A 9,883-nucleotide genomic window follows, 5' to 3' on the forward strand; every position below is an offset into this window, starting at 1 on the left:
CGTGCAGGAGCCCTTTGGGGAACAGCCTCTGTGAGGCAGCCTTCTTCAGTCTTGCTCGGCGCTTGTCCCAGTATTTAGTTCACTTAGCTCCTATCTTGAGGTCCTCTGGACCCCATTCCCTGCCTTCAGACATGGCTGCTGCCTACCAGTGGCTTCTCCCTGGAACACCTGGATGCTCATCCTGAAACGTCAGAAAATTCCATAGCCCCATCCAGTCCGGACCCCCCAGCCAGTGCGGCACGGTCACAGGACTTGCCTGACATGGCTGGAAACTTTTCCGACTTTTATTCTGCTGGGGGCGGCTGCCCCCTCCCATTTTCCCCCTGCTGTAACCCTCGCCCTGCTCTCTCCCTCCCAGAGGTCAACCTCTTTCCTGCTGCCCAGAGCCAAGGTGACATCCCCTTCCGGCTTCATTTAGTTTGAGGAGGATGCAGTGATGGGGGTGGGATAGGGAAGTGTGGCCATCTGGGCTCAGAGCTGGTGGCTGTCACCAGCCCCTTGGCTGTGCTCTGAGCCCTCCTTCCCCAAAGGCCTCTGGATGCTCAGCCTGGGGTTCCTCTGGGGAGGATGGTGCCAGTGTTTTGGAGGTGCAATTCTGAACTCACTGAATGTTGCTGGGAAATGTAGCAGCAAGCAGCACAGCCTGTTAAACTCTAACAGGGGTGGAGAAGCAATCTTTGAGGGGCAGAGTTACGGACGGGGTGGGGGGAGCGAGAGTGAGCAAGAGAGAGAGAGAGAGAGCGAGCTTCCATCTGCTGGTTCACTCCTTAAATGGCCGCAATGGCTGGAGCTGGGCTCATCTGAAGCCAGGAGCCAGGAGCTTCTTCTGGGTCTCCACATGGGTGCAGGGGCCCAAACATTTGGGCCATCTTCCACTGCTTTCCCAGGCACATTATGAGGGAGCTGGATTGGAAGTGGGGCAGCCAGGACTCGAACCTGCACTCACTTGGGATGCTGGCACTGCAGGTGAAAACTTAACCTACTGCACCACAGCGCCGGCCCCCAATCACATGGGTTTGAATCCATGCTACACTACATATGAGGTATGTGACCTTGGGCAAGCTCCTTGATGTCTCTGAGCCACATCTATAGAAGGGAGACACAACTCCCTTTCTCAGGGATGCTGGGAGCATTAGTGGTAATGCAGCAATGTGACACAGGCTGGACAGTTGCAGCACGTGGAAGCTGGTGGGAGCTAATCAGGGCAGCATCCCTGTGCGGGGTCAGAAGCCAAAGATGAGTAAGCTTTATTTTATAAGGGCCAGGATTCAAGAAGACAGTATCTCACAAACCAGATAATCTATCTGCAAGCTACTCTCTGTGTTTACTACACTTGAATGTCCCCTAGCCCAGGGTTTCCTAAACTAAAATCTGGACCCAGGCATCCCCTGTGGGTACTTCCTTTAAAATAGGGATTTCCAGGCCTCTCTTGTGGAAATTCTGTTTCCAGAGGTCTGGGGCTGGGTCACGACATCCCCGGGACTCCCATGGTTCCTGGCTGCACATCAGAACCTCCCAGGGAGCCTTAACGAAAGGACACACTTGTCACGGAGGAAACACTGCGCCCTGCCCAGGAGTTCTTCAGAGACGTGGCAGTGCCTTGGTTGACCTTGACTGTCTGGGTTAATATATGAACACATTTAGTCCTCATATTTACCCTAGGAAGTAGACTGTACAGAAAATGGAGCGGGGGGACCGCAGATTTATAAACTATTTATCTTAGTCTTTAAGAAAATGCCCAATGCCGGCACTGTGGTGTAGCAGGTAAAGCCACCACCTTCAGTGCTGGCAGCCCATATGGGTGCTGGTTCAAGTCCCAGCTGTTCCACTTCTGATCCAGCTCTCTGCTATGGCTTGGGAAAGCAGTAGAAGATGGCCCAAATCCTTGTGCCCATGTGGGAGGCCTAGAAGAGGCTCCTGGATCCTGGCTTCAGATTAGCCCAGCTCTGCCATTGCAGCCATTTGGGGAGTGAACCAGCAGATGGAGATCTCTCTCTCTCTCTCTCTCCCTCCCTCTCCCTCTCCCTCTCCCTCTCCCTCTCCCTCTCCCTCTCCCTCTCCTTCTCCCTCTCCCTCTCCATCTCTCTCTCTCTCTGCCTCTCTGTAACTCTGCCTTTCCAATAAATAAATCTTAAAAAAAAAAAAAAAAGAGAGAGAAAATGCCCATGAAAATCATGGTGAGTTACTACTTATCTTCTAGGTTGGCCATGAAAAGCACAGCAAAAAGTGTTGGCAACGGTGTGGGGAAACTAAGGCCTCGAACGTTTGCTGATGGTCATCTCAGATAGTGCTGTTGCTGCAGGAAGCAGATCAGTGCTCACTCAGAAAGTTAATCGTGAGGGTGGGCGTTCGGCCTAGCAGTTAAAACATCCAGGTCCAACGTCAACATGTCTGGGTTCAATTCCTGGCTCAGGCTCCCAGATCCAGCCTCCTGCAGATGCAGGCCCTGGAAGGCAGCGTGTTGGCTCTGACAGGTTAAACAGCTGTCCCAGCTTGAGACTTCCTTCACATTCAGTCACTGTGATATGCTTTGGTTTTTTTCCCAGCTAGATTGCCAAGGTCCTTGAACACAGACTTCTTTGTTTTCATCTACTTGAAAAGCAGAGAGAGAGAGAGAGAGAGAGAGCGAGCACCTCCACCCACTGGTTCACTCCCTAGATGCCCACAACAACCAGAGCTGAGTCAGGCTGAAGCCAGAAGCCCAGAACTCCATTAGGCGGGTAGCAGGGACCCCTGCATTTGAGTCCTTATTTGATGTTTCCCAGGATGCATTAACAGGAAGTTGGATTGGAAGACAGAAGCTAAGACTCAACCCGGCACTCCGATATGGGATGTGGGCGTCCTGAGCAGTGGCTCAAACTGATCAACCTCTCCTTTTTTATTTGAGAGGTAGAGACAGAGACGGACAGAGAAAGAGCTCCCATCCTCTGGTTTACTCTCCAAATCAGCTGGGGCTGGGCCAGGCCAAAGCCAAGAGCAGGGAACTCACTCCAGTCTCTCATGTGGGTGTTAGAGACCCAGCTCCTTGAGGCACCATGTGCTGCCTCCCAGGGTGTGCACTAACAGGAAGCTGGAGTCAGGGGAGGAGCTGGGACTTGAACCCAGGTACTGCGATAGGGCCTGTGAGCCTTCCAAGTGATGTCTTAACTCTAGACTAACTCACCCCAAGCACAGAGATTTTATATTTTAAAATTTGTTAGTTTTTTATTGCTTTACATTTTAAAATTTCTGTAATGTTTGCTGAAACATTCTAATTTAGATTTACAAGCTTAGGTGTCACTCGTCTGTAAGACCCTTAGCTGGTGAACGTCATCCACTCTTACAGAGCCAATTGATGAGCTTGTCACCTCCAAGACACCTCTTCCTTCTTCAGTCTTCTCCACCCCAGGGAATGCGGCTCCAGCCCCCACCCCCCACCCCCACCCCCACTCCCATAATTTGTTCCAGTCAGCACCGGGGAGTCACTCCTGATCTCTTCCTGTATTTCTTCACCTCCCCACTACCTGTTAATCATTCCATGCCATCTACCAGTTCCACATCCTAAACAGCTTTTTCCTGTTTTGCATTTTTTTTTCAAATCAGGTTAGAATTCATATAAAATTAACCATTTCAAGTGTATGAGTCACTGGTGCTTAATATACCTGGAATGTTGCATAATCAGTTCCAAGGCACTTTCATTTCCTACAAAGGAAATCCTGCACGCGTTAGAGTCACCGTCCACTCGCTTCATCCCCTAGTTCCTGGCAACCACCATCCGGCTTTCTGTCTATGGAGTTCCTTGTGTGGGGTATTTCACACAAGTGGGACCGTGAACTATGTGACCTTTATAACTGATTTCTTCCCTTGACATGTTTTCAAGGTTAACCCACATTGTAGCACGTATCAGCACTTCATTCCTTTTTTATGGCTGGGTAATATTCCATATGGGAAAACAATGCATTTTGTTCCTCCATCCACCCATCCACCCATCCATCCATCCACAGACTTTTGGGCAGTGTTCATCTTGTGGCTACTGTAGATAGTGCTTCTGCCAACATCCACGTACAAGCTCTTGTCAGAATACATTCCGTTTTGCATTTCTTTTGACCATGTACTTAGAAGTGGACTTGCTGGGGGATAGAGCAATTCTGAGTTTAAACTTCTGAGGCAACACCAACTGTTTTCCACAGTTCGTGCACCATTTTCCATTCCCACCAGCAAGTGTACAAGGGCTCCGGTCTCTCCACATTCTTGCCAGCATTTGTTATTTTCCGTTTTTTAATTATGGTCAACCTAGTAGATTCAAAGTAGTATCCCACTGTGATTTTGACTTGCATTTCCTAAGTGATTAACCTAAATAACTTTTTTAAAGAAGAAAATCCCTTTTTATTTTTTTAAAAATTTTAAAGGATTTATTTATTTATTTGAAAGCATTACAGAGAGGCAGAGGCAGAGGCAGAGGCAGAGGGAGAGAGAGAGAGAGAGAGAGAAAGAGAGAGAGGTCTTCCATTCAGTGGTTCACTCCCCAGATGGCTGCAATGGCTAGGGAAGGGCTGTGCCGATCCAAAGCCAAGAGCCAGGAGCTTCTTCCGGGTCTCCCGTGTGGATGCAGGGGCCCAAGGATCTGGGCCATCTTCCACTGCTTTCCTAGGCCACAGCAGAAAGCTGGATCATCGGAAGTGGAGCAGCCAGGACTCGAACCAACACCATATGGGATGCCAGCACCGAAGGCGGTGGTGGTTTCACTCCCTATGCCCCAGCGCCAGCCCCGACCTAAATAATGTTTTTTTTAAAAGAATTATTATTTTTATTTATTTGAAAAACAAATTTACAGAGAGAGAAAGAGCCAGAGAGAGAGAGAGAGAGAGAGAGAGGGAGAGGTCTTCCATTCCCTGGCTGGTTCACTCCCCAAATGACTGCAATGGCCAGAGCTGAGCTGATCCAAAGCTAGGAGCCAGGAGCTTCTTCCGGGTCTCCCTCACAGGTGCAGGGGCCAAGGACTTGGGCCATCTTCCACTGTTTTCCAGGCCATAGCAGAGAGCTGGATCAGAAGTGGAGCAGCCGGGACTCGAACCAGCGCCCATATGGGATGCCGGCACTGCAGGCAGCAGCTTCAACTGCTACACCACAGTGCCAGCCCCAACCTAAATAACTTTTTAGTCTACCTGCCTTTCTCCAATTCACTGACTTCCTTTTCCATCTGTAATGCTAGCAGCTTTCTTTATAGGGTAATTACTAGGATCATGGGAGTCTGTATGAACTGTTGCTGGCATACAGTGCATACTGTGTACGAATTAAAAGAAGGACTTGAAGGAAGGAAAGGAGAAACAAAGGGCTTCTTAACTGTACTTCCCTTTCCTATTGTCTTCAAGTCTAAGGCTAGAATCCCTCTCCTGCCCTACAAGGTCCAAACTGGAACCCTTGCAGTCTAATGAAGGTCTCAGGTTCTCACTGGCCCGCCAGCTTTGTACTCTGGATTCTGTCTGGTATGCCTACTCGTTCCCCCAGCTCTGTGCCTAGTTAACTCTTTTTTTTTTTTTTTTTTTTTTTTTTTGGACAGGCAGAGTGGACACTGTGAGAGAGAGACAGAGAGAAAGGTCTTCCTTTTCTGTTGGTTCACCACCACCCCCCCCCCCCGGTTGCCGCTGCGGCCGGCGCACCGCGCTGATCCGAAGCCAGGAGCCAGGTGTTTCTCCTGGTCTCCTATGCGGGTGCAGGGCCCAAGGACCTGGGCCATCCTCCACTGCACTCCCGGGCCACAGCAGAGAGCTGGCCTGGAAGAAGGGCAACCGGGACAGAATCCGGCGCCCCGACCGGGACTAGAACCCGGTGTGCCGGCGCTGCAGGCGGAGGATTAGCCTAGTGAGCTGCGGCGCCGGCCTAACTCTTATCCAACCTTGAATCCCCAGCTTAAAGGCTGCCTGCATCACCACAGAGGACTCCTGACTTCCCAGCCCAAGCACGATGAGATATGAGAAAAGAAGATATTATCTTCTATCTAGATCTGTGTAGGAGAGCCACCGGGCTTCTTGCTTTAGAAGGCACTATGAGGGGCTTTCACAAAGTTCATGGAAATGCAAATTATAAATTATGCCTGGATTTCACATTTTTTGGCACCAGAGTAGACTTATCTTTTGACTTTGTTTTTCTGTGATCTTTTTCAAGTCCATAAAAGAGTCAAGTTACTAAAAACACAGGAATGTTTCTGTCACTTGGGATTTAGCACTCAGTACTGGCATACAGCAGTCTGTAACCCTGAACACATTGTTTTAAAAAATATTTTATTTATTTTAAAGGTGAAAGAGAGGGAGAAACAGAGAGAGATATTCCATATGCTGGTATGCTCCAACCAGGACTGAACCAGAATAAAGCCAGGAGCCAGGAACTTTATCCGGGTCTCCCATGTGGATGGCAGGGGTCCCAGTACTCGGGCCATCTTCTGCTGTCCCAGCATATGAACTGGCGCTCATATGGGATGCCGGCATCGCAGGCGATGGCTTAAACTGCTGTGCCACACACTGGCATCCTGAACCCATTCTTGAGACTACAAGCAATTCAGGCCCCAGGGAAACTCTTCTCTGTGTATCTTGCCCTATGTCTTATTTATTCAAATTGGTAAATAAGGGTGGGCCTTTGGCACAGCAATTAAGATGCTGCTCGGGATGCCAGTATCTCAGAACAGAGTGCCTGGGTCCAGTCCCAGCTCTGCTTCTGATTCCAGCTTCCTGCTCAAGGCAACCCTGAGAGGCAACAGGTGATGGCTCAAGTACTTGGGCCCCTGCCACCCATGTAGGAGATCCGGACAGAGTTCTGGGCTCCAGCCTTTGTCCTGGCCCAGTCCCAGCTGTTGTGGGCATTTGGGGAGTGAATCGGCAGATGGAAGTTCTCCACCTCTGTGCCTTTCAAATAAATAAAAAATGGTATATGCTTGTTATGTACGACATATTTTGAAATATACACTAAAAGCATGGAACGCTTCCCAGGTTTTCGTGTCATACTTGCTCAGGGGCCGTGCGCATCTTCTCTCTGGTATTCTGGTATGTGCTGGTATTCTGGTATGTGCAAGCATCTAGACCTCCAGAGAAACAGGTGAGTGTCTGAGCGCCCCGAGGTCTGCGGGTTGTGTCACTGGGAACTTTGGACACAGGCGTGGCCTTGGAGTGCAGGGAGGCACGGAGCTGTCCAGGTGCTTTGCCAAGAGCAAAGAAGACGAACTTGTCGAAGCTTCCTCTCAGCTAGCAAGTCTACAGCAGAGGCTTGCGTGCCGCGGTGTGCCCAGCAGTGCTGAGCGCCCATTTTCTTGCTTCTCTCTGCGTTTCAAGGCCTGGTTCTGGAGGTCCCATGAATTAGTGTCCTTTTTGCAACATTAGCGGCTGAGGAATGCTTTGTAGTATTAAGTAATTGATATTACTTTTCAACTTTTATATATGTAGGTCTAAATATAGCATGTGTGAAATACGGTACTACTTAGAGCGACACTGGACCCTAGAATTACACAGCTTCATCTTAATTAAAATAGATCCAGATTTTCAAAAACAAAGGTAATGAAATATTCAGCTCCTACATGAGGACTTTACCTCCCTGGAAGAAAAAAGGTATGGGGTTTAGGTTCAAAATCAAGAGAGGCCAGCCAAACTTTTCTTTACCTTTTCTATTCTCTTTGCTGATGAATGTTTGTCTTCCTTCTCATTTGTGGTAGTGGGGTATGAGTAAGAAGCCTGACCCACAGGGCTGTCTGCTGCAGCTCTTGCAAGGTGGAAGTGGGGAGTGGCAGATGGGGGGGGGGGGGACTGTCCCAGGTCCATTGCCCCATCTGGTCTAGGGTCTCAGAGCTCACAATGTCCCAGCCAGGCCAGCACTGTGAGCTGCTCTCTCCAGAAGCCCTCAGGGGGCACTAGGCTGGGGCATTTGTGTTCTCAGGGGCAGGGCTTGGGGCAGTTCCCTCCCAGGGGTATTCCACCCCACTCTGGGGGTCCAAGGCAGGAAGAAGGTAGTGAGACTGGATGGGGCAGGGCCGCCTGCTTATTCTTCTCCCAGGTCCTCCACAGTTCACTAAATACTTGGTTGTCCCTAAACTCAGAGAAGGTAAACGAACTGAACCAGAAGCTGGGGCTGAGGGCAACAAGAAATCCCGGCAGATGGAGAGGCTGGCCAGGGGAGCACCGAGAATGAGAGCTGAAAGCTAACCAAGGCTTAGTCCTTGCCAGCTCCCACATGGCACAGGTTCTTGGGGCCGGCAACATGGTGCAAGTGAAGAAGCCCTGGACTTAGGATTTCTGACTTGCATTTTAATTCTGGGGCGGTTCCTCAAGAACTGAGTGAGTGGGACCGGTGTTGTGCGCAGCAGGTTAAGTTGCAATGCCGGGATCCCATAGGAGCGCCAGCTTGTGTCCCAGCTGCTCCACTTCCCATCCAGCTCCCTGCTGATGCGCCTGGGAAGGCAGCAGAGAATGGTCCAAGTACCTGGGCCCCTGCCACCCATGGGAGAGAGCCATTTGGGGAGGGAACCAGCAGATGGAAGATCTCTGCCTCTGAAATAAATAAACCTTAAAAATAAAGAACTGTATCATCTCGGGCAAATGGCTTTCCTCAATCTCCCTTTGTTCTCCATTTAGCCTCTGCCCTTAATACCTGTATGACCTTGGACACCTTGGGTTACTTTACCTTGGCAGTAACACCTCAGAGTTGTATTAGTCTGTTTTCTGATGCTAATCACACTACAGATGGGGCGCATTATAAAGAAAGGTTTATTCTGGCTCATGGTTCTGGAAGGTGAAAGTTCAAGGTCAGATGGGGTTGAGGTGGTGGTTTGGCCTCCAGTGATGGCCTGCTTACTGGCAGAGTTCTGAGGTGGCACCGGGCACCACATGGCAAGAGACAAGGGGAGCATCCGCACCTTCTGGGCTCGCTCCCTCTTAAAAGGCTACCAGTAATCACTCATAAGGCTCCACCTAATGATCTTCTCTACCCCTAATCATCTCTAAACTCCACGGTGACACTGAGTTTCCAGTCTCTCAATATTATTAACAAATGACTTTGGGATCAAGTTTCCAAGGGGTTAATTGTGGGGGATAAGCAAGATAACTGATGGGAGGCAGCTTCCATAGTTAATTTACCATGATGGAGAAACAGTGAGTTTAGGACCAGGCCACGGGGGTTGAGCCGGAGGCGCAGCCCCTTGGAGAACCAAGGCCTCCCCCGCGAGTCGGGGAGAGCAATGCTTCCTCCCCTGGGTCCTTGGGGGCTCCCTTGGGGTTAGGTGTCTGAAAGCACCGTGCACAGCTCCGTGCAAGTGCGAAGTTATTTTCGTGCTTTTGCTTGCCCTCTCACAAAGGCTGAATAAGTAAGTAGTGAATTGGCCAAAAACAAAGGAGGGCAAGGGAAGGAATGTGAATCTTAGGGGGAGTAGCAACAAAGCTGAAATAATCCCCACACTGTGTTTCTAACGCTGCTAAGCCTGGGCTCCAGGAACAGCTCATGTCACAGGAGGGAGGTGAGGAAGTGGGGGCGTGAGAAGCACCAGCAGCGGGAGAGGAGAGGGAAAAGGAGCCCCTGCTGAGAAACCCCAGGAAGGCATGGAAGGGCCTGGCCTGGGGAGGGGAAGCAAGGGAGTCCCGTTTTCCTCTCTCTCTTCCTCTGTGCCCCCAACTCCCTTGTGATCCACAAAGCACAGCTCCTACCCCTGAGCCAAGAAATGCTGCCTTCCAGTGCCCCCTGCCTGGCAGCTGCTGAGCAGGTTCAGCATGCTCGGGCTTGGCCTCCAGAGAAAAAGGGACAGGAGCGCTGCTGTCCCACAGTGGAGGCTGGCTCGCCCCTCCTCCCTCCACCAGCCCAGCAGCTAAGGCAGAGCCCCTCAAGCCAGGCCCCCTCCCCCTACATGCCCTCCACTTCCCCTAGATGGGTG

General features: G+C 50.6%; 1 non-coding gene across 1 annotated transcript; it reads right to left on the reverse strand.

The window, feature by feature from the left end:
- Nucleotides 1-6,940: 6,940 nt before the first annotated feature.
- On the reverse strand, nucleotides 6,941-7,048 carry LOC133774039 (U6 spliceosomal RNA). The gene has a single exon (XR_009868017.1). It is a non-coding gene; the product is annotated as a U6 spliceosomal RNA (small nuclear RNA).
- Between the last annotated feature and the right edge of the window lie 2,835 nt (nucleotides 7,049-9,883).

The sequence above is a fragment of the Lepus europaeus genome, chromosome 14 (genome assembly GCF_033115175.1).
Source record: "Lepus europaeus isolate LE1 chromosome 14, mLepTim1.pri, whole genome shotgun sequence".
Taxonomy (NCBI): Eukaryota; Metazoa; Chordata; class Mammalia; order Lagomorpha; family Leporidae; genus Lepus; species Lepus europaeus.